The sequence below is a fragment of the Nematolebias whitei genome, chromosome 18, assembly GCF_014905685.2.
Source record: "Nematolebias whitei isolate Nwh7 chromosome 18, NemWhi1, whole genome shotgun sequence".
NCBI classification, from domain to species: Eukaryota; Metazoa; Chordata; class Actinopteri; order Cyprinodontiformes; family Rivulidae; genus Nematolebias; species Nematolebias whitei.
In genome coordinates, this window is record NC_056515.1 from 27491325 (window position 1) to 27497659 (window position 6335).

The following is a 6335-nucleotide window of genomic DNA, read 5'->3' on the forward strand; positions in this document are numbered from 1 at the left end:
ATACTCCACTTTATGTCTGGAGTAGCTCGCTGTAATTCACAGCTGCAAAACTGAGCTTTAACTCAAACAAAGCAGCATCTCTGCACGAAAAACAGCACATTTTCTTTGTTGTTGGAGCCCACTGAGACAAAGATTACAACCAAACCAAGTTAGGTCAATTGCTCTACTGGTCTGCAGGGAAATTTACTCTGCCTTGTATGGATGATACATATTATTGGAGGATATGGATTTAAAACCCCGGGTCAATTACAGGGAGAACAAAAATGTATTTTTTTTGTACAGACATTAAATTTATGATTGTTTAGTACAGTATGATGTGAAAGATTATAATTTTTTTGGGGTTCACAAACATGTTTTATTCTAATCTTTGATATTTTGCAGTATTTACATGTCACAACGTGGTCAAAACGATGCATTTACAGCAGCAGTGAATGAAGATTACAGAATGATATGAGGACACACACATATGTAGTTTATTTATCATAAGCTTCACTCACCTTGTGTCAAGCAGAACATCCAAACCAAGATAAATCCAAACCCATACCCCGGCCAGGTGGATAAAGTCATGGATGCAGCACAGGAGTAGTGGTCAGTGGTCTGTGCTTGAGGAGACAGAGGTTTCCTCTGCTTGCATTTAATTTGTCACCAGAGCAGATAGAGAGAGAAATTTAGCACTTTCCAAGCCCCGTGGAGTCCGAGAGTCTGTCTCTGCTCCAGTAAAGCTCGCACAATGTATGATCCCAAAGTGAGACTCCAGTGAGAGAGAGAGCCAACCAGTCAGTCAGTCAGCTCAGCAGCCAGTCAGGCAAAGAGACAAGGAGGAGGAAGATGATTGAGTCAAGAAACCCAACATCCCGAAAGGAGCAAGATGTTAGAAGAAAGTGAAAAAGGATGAATGACAAATAAAAAGTATCCTCTTCGTTCTTATGTCACCTGTATGGAAGGGGAAAAAAGCAAAAGAAGTCTTCACAGAGGTAAAAACAAATGATAAAGCCCTGAGTGTGGTCCTTTTCCAGCGGGGACAAGCCCATCAATCAGGATTTAATCCTAATTGATAATCCATCACATCTAATATTAACCCAATCACAATGTGTTAAAAGCCCCGGTGCTAAATGGGATGGGACACCAGAGGTTCAGGCTAAAGTCAATGTGTGTCAGAGAGAGAGTGGGAGAAACGTCAAGGGACTCTCTCTCTCTTGCTCTCTCTCTCTCTCTTGCTCTCTCTCTCTCTCTCTCTCTCTCTCTCTCTCTCTCTCTCACACACACACACACACATACACACACACACCAAACAGTCTCCAAATAGGGCAAGTTATCTGTGCTTGGTGTATCACCACACTCTCGCGCAGGGGAGAAAATTTGATCTAATCAAGAATTAAAGACTAAATCCTTTCTTAGAGTCTGTAATGCCAGAGGATAAGGCAGGCTTTGTGCTAAGCCCTCATTCCATCCCCACCCAAAGCAACATATGGTCCCGCCTGATAGATGGCTGCCAACGACTGCTATCATTCTCATTAAGACATATTTACAGTGACACGTGCAGATTTATTCGCATAACAATGGGATGTTGGAAGCAAAATGTTGTTGCAGCCTATTGACAAAGCAGGCAATCAGTACTTTTTGTCATTTTCCAACACAGAGACATGTTCCAGATGTGTGGATGGGTGTTTTTGTTTTTATAGGCTATATAAAGACTATAGGCTATAAGCAAAACACAAAATAGATATGCCCCCAGTGTGTGGTATATATATGAGGCATTTAGAACATTCCATGGCATCTCATGCCAAAACAGAAGTGAGATTAGAAACTAGACTTTTAAAGGTTTTGAATAATGCTTGATTAGCCACGGTTTCAGGAGACGCTGTCATTTTTTGGCTTTCAAAGCATTCTCTCTTCCTTTGCTGTAGCACTTGGGCATTAAACACACTGCACCAGAGTGCAGGTCTTACTTGTGTCACAGGAGTTTCTCTGTAAGCCTTGGATGATTTGTGTCCTCCTCAGTCCTTCTCACATATGGATGTCCCCCAGGGCACTGTCCTTGGTCAATTTTATTTTCAATTTACACGCTTCTCTTGGCTCCATCACATGAAAATTCAATATCCCTTTTTGTTCACAAGCAGATGATGATCTACCGTCGTTTCTTTTTAATTGAAACCACTGCTTGCCTGTCTCACTAACATCAAAGTTAGAATGGCTTCATACTTCTTCAATTTCCATGAGGATAAAACTGAATTATTCTTGGACACAGCGGTAACTGCAGCACCTCTCCTCCAGACCTTGTTGCCTAGAGCCAGTTGCACTTCCCACCTAAGAGATGTATGGGTAGCACAGACACATTTTGGTAGTTCCCAATTAGTAGTTCCATTTTCTTTTAAGGATTTGTTGAAAAGAATTGATCCACTTTAGGTTAACGTTGTTTTATTCATAAAGTCAGAACATCCAACATTTAAATTTGATGTCATTTCTGAGATTGTTTTTGTCCTACAAAATAAGCAATTAATTTATTCTGCAAAAATAATAATTCAATTTTTCCCAAAGATTTTATATCTTATTAGCACCACCACCCGACCCCCTGCACACACAGATAAAAGGTTTAAAATAGATGGTAAGATACAACAAAAAGCAGAATATTTAGCAAAAGAGCAAGAAACTTGTCACAATTGAATTTAATTAAAATAAAAGATATCAAGTTACATATTTATAGCAGTGCACTGGATTAGTGGTTAGCACTGTTGCCTCACAGCATGAAGGTCCTGGTTTCATATCCCAGATCAGGCCTGGGGTATTTCTGTGTAGAGTTTGTACATTCTCCTCATATTTTGGGTGCTTTTTTCCCCAGGTAAGTTAGTTGCAAATTACAAATATGGAATTTACAAAATCCCATAATATAAAAGTTGAGAGATTCTTTAAAAATCTCAGCCACAGATACTTGTTTTCAACATATGTGGTCAATTGTCCAGAGCAAAAGTGAGGAGGCTATTTCAAGTACAAGTACAGGTGCATCTAAAAAAATTAGAATATCATCACGACAAAGGTCAATTTCTTTTGTCAATTATTTCAGAAAGTGAAACTCTTAGATTCATTACACAGTGAAATATTTCAAGCCTTTATTTCTTGTAATTTTGATGATTATGGCTTACAAATAATGAAAAACCAAAAATCAGTGAATTTGAGTTTTATTTACTCAAGAAGTAATTTTAAAAGAAATCAATGCACAAATTCTCTGTACTACTCCATGTTCCTTTATTTATTATGAGCAGAAGGACTGAATCTAACATCTTATTTTTGCATTAGTAACCCTGTTGAACTGAAAACTGTGAAGCAGAAAAGAGCAGCTCTTGTAAGAGTCCCAGTGTGCAAATGCGCACATGCAATTTCTGCCTCAATCTTTTCTCCTCACTTCATTCTGAAGCCTTTACTCCTTTTTATTCTGCTGAGCTGCTCGAGTCTTTGAGCGATAAAACCATGAAAGACGAAGTGAGAAAAGAATGGACCCCAAACTGCTCCTGACTTAACTTTTCACACACAATAGCTGCTTTAACTACCCTTGAAGTCGCTGTAAGTGGCTGGTTTAGAGTGGCAGTGACAAAAATAGGGAGGGATGCATGGCTTTAAATACTTGATGAAATTGCAATTAAAGACATCAGAAGAGGAACTGAGCCTCAGGCCGTGCAATGGCAGGCAAAAAGAAACAACAAGGATGTGGTCAGGAAATGCATGAAAGCTAATTCAGCTCTGCAGAGTTTAATTCAGTCCATGTGTCATTGCATGTAACCCTTTGATAAAATTATAGGAGAGATTAATCTAAAAATGGCCTTTAAGTATTAAAACGCTTCCCAGCAGTGTCTCTGTAGCCTTAATGAGCAGCAAACCAGCACTGTTTGATCATTTTCACCCACAAACATGACTATATGTTCAGATATGCAACATCCACTACAATGTCCAGAAACCAAACAAAGTTATATCAAATTTGAACGGCTTCACAATTCAGCTGGAAGCAGAAATACTCAGGGGTGTCTTACTCTTTTTTAAGGACATTTCTTTGTACAATTTTCATGTCCTGTAATTATCACTCTAATGCCTGCACTTGCTATGAGATTAACTGCTGGAGCCTTAAAGCTAAACTGCCTCTTAGCACCCAGAATATCAAATAATTGAAAGTTTAACGAAATGTACGTGCCTATGCAGTTTTAGACTGAAAAGAATTGTAAAGCTTAATAATACTTATACAGCAAAAGGACATCTAAGCAAAAGGCTTTAGCTCTGTTGTCGAAATGTAAGCACTTCTGAATTTTGCTGTATTTCTCTGGAAAGTACAGTTTCCATCTTTTTTAAGTATCAAATAACATAGTCCTTGAATGCACTGTCACGGTCTTTCCATGCATTTAAAACAAAAAATCGTGCATTTTAAAATCCGAATTCAACAATAATAGCTGTGATTAAAAACATTGTATTCTTTGAAGGAATGCATGTCGCAACAGTTGTATTTCAAGCGAGCATATCCACATCTCATAAGAAGTGGTAATAGAAATGTTTTGTGAGCAAGTCAGTAAGTGCTTAAAATATGGGTTGTGGATGAGTCTTCGCTACGACCACACCAAATATGAGCATAACATGTGTGAAATTAACCGAGTCATAATTGTTTATTGTTTGATAAGATGGATTAGCTATGAAACCCGTCTTGAATGGGATTGACTCCAAAAGTGCTTTGTATGCAATCCAGAATGTTCTGAAAAATAAAAATAAAATTAACCAGCTAAAATTTGTTATTATATTTGCATTTTGCACACTTTCCACTTTCCAGTAAGCTGCACGATGGATGAACTCAGCGAAGCTACAAGGGTGAGATAATTATATGACTTCTCTAGCATGTGGAGCACTACCTTGTGCAGCTTCTTATCAGCCTTCAAGGCTTCTCAGCATGTCCAGTCACTGGCTAGAAAGTTTATGCGTGACTGCCCCTATCTCTGTGCCCAGGAGCCTGAAGGTAACCCCCCAGTCCCTCACTCCATCTGCTGCAGTCACCAACGGTAGCACTATTACATCCACTGTGCAATGCCAGCCCAGTGAGCTCCAACACCATTCGTTGCCCTTCTTAATTCACTGCCTCAAGCCTTAAATTGCTCACCAGGTTACATGTATTTCTTGCAATAGACATGCTGGAGGATGTTTTGTGTTGTAAAATTTCATGGAATGTGCATTTTCACAAGTTAACTGACAGTAATTCTCTCATCTCATCATTTCAGAAGCTTCAACGCCAAATTGGTCATGTCCTCACAGAAAGCTCTTTAAACCAGTTTGATGAGCTGTTATCAATTTTCAGAGAATAATTTGCCTCTTGGATGTGTCATGGTGAATCAAAACAGCATTTCAATTCTTGCTGGGACTCGCCTGTCTGACTTGTTACAGTTCATCAGTCGCAGTGCTAATTGGATGTTTGGAGTATTAAAAAAAAGTTCCTGAACCCATGGCCTGCTTTTTGGAGAGCACCTGGTAAATAATTAAATTACACAGATAGGATTGGCGAAATATTTAAATGCAACCCTCATTTAAAGGCTTATCGTTACAAACCATCAGCTCAGTATCTTAATTTAAGCTTTCCCCTTCAATCTTCCAGGCTTAGAGTGGCGGCATCTGTTAAACGATCCCATCTTTATGAAAATGCAACCTGAGTCATGCTGACATCTGTTTTATTCAGTGTCCATTTTCTCAGCAAGAGCGTAGTGGCTTTGTTTACAAACTAAAACCATGCATTCATGGACACAGCTTACACCATTTTTTCCCCGCTTTGAAGATGACATCCATCCACACCGGTTGGAAGCAAAAGTTGCAAATAAACCTAACTTTTTGCAACTCAGAACTCTTAATGTTTCAATACTGTATCAAACTCACTGCATTATCTTATGATTTAGCTAAGCCTGTTTGACTACAATTTGCAATCATCTTTTTAGTTTTTTTTAATAATCTGTTGTCTCCACATGAGCTTATTAACTTATTTCACCTTATCTCTGTAAGAAATTTCACTATCATTGATGATCAGTCATTCATATGTCATGAATAGCAAAGGACTGAGTACACATCCTTGAGGAGCTCCTGCGTTCAGTATGATAGAGCATGACTTCATGAACTGTGGTTTGTCTTCCTGCCAGGAAGAACAAAATCCAGGTAGTTATTTGAATGAGATTTGTGAAAAAATGTTTGTTGGGCAAGTTGTACTTTTCTTCAAAACAATTATTATTTGTTGTGAATAACTCAATCTATCTTTTATGTAACTATTGTTGTGGATACTGTATTATGAAATTCTTTATCAAAAGGGCTCGTGAACGGTCGGCACA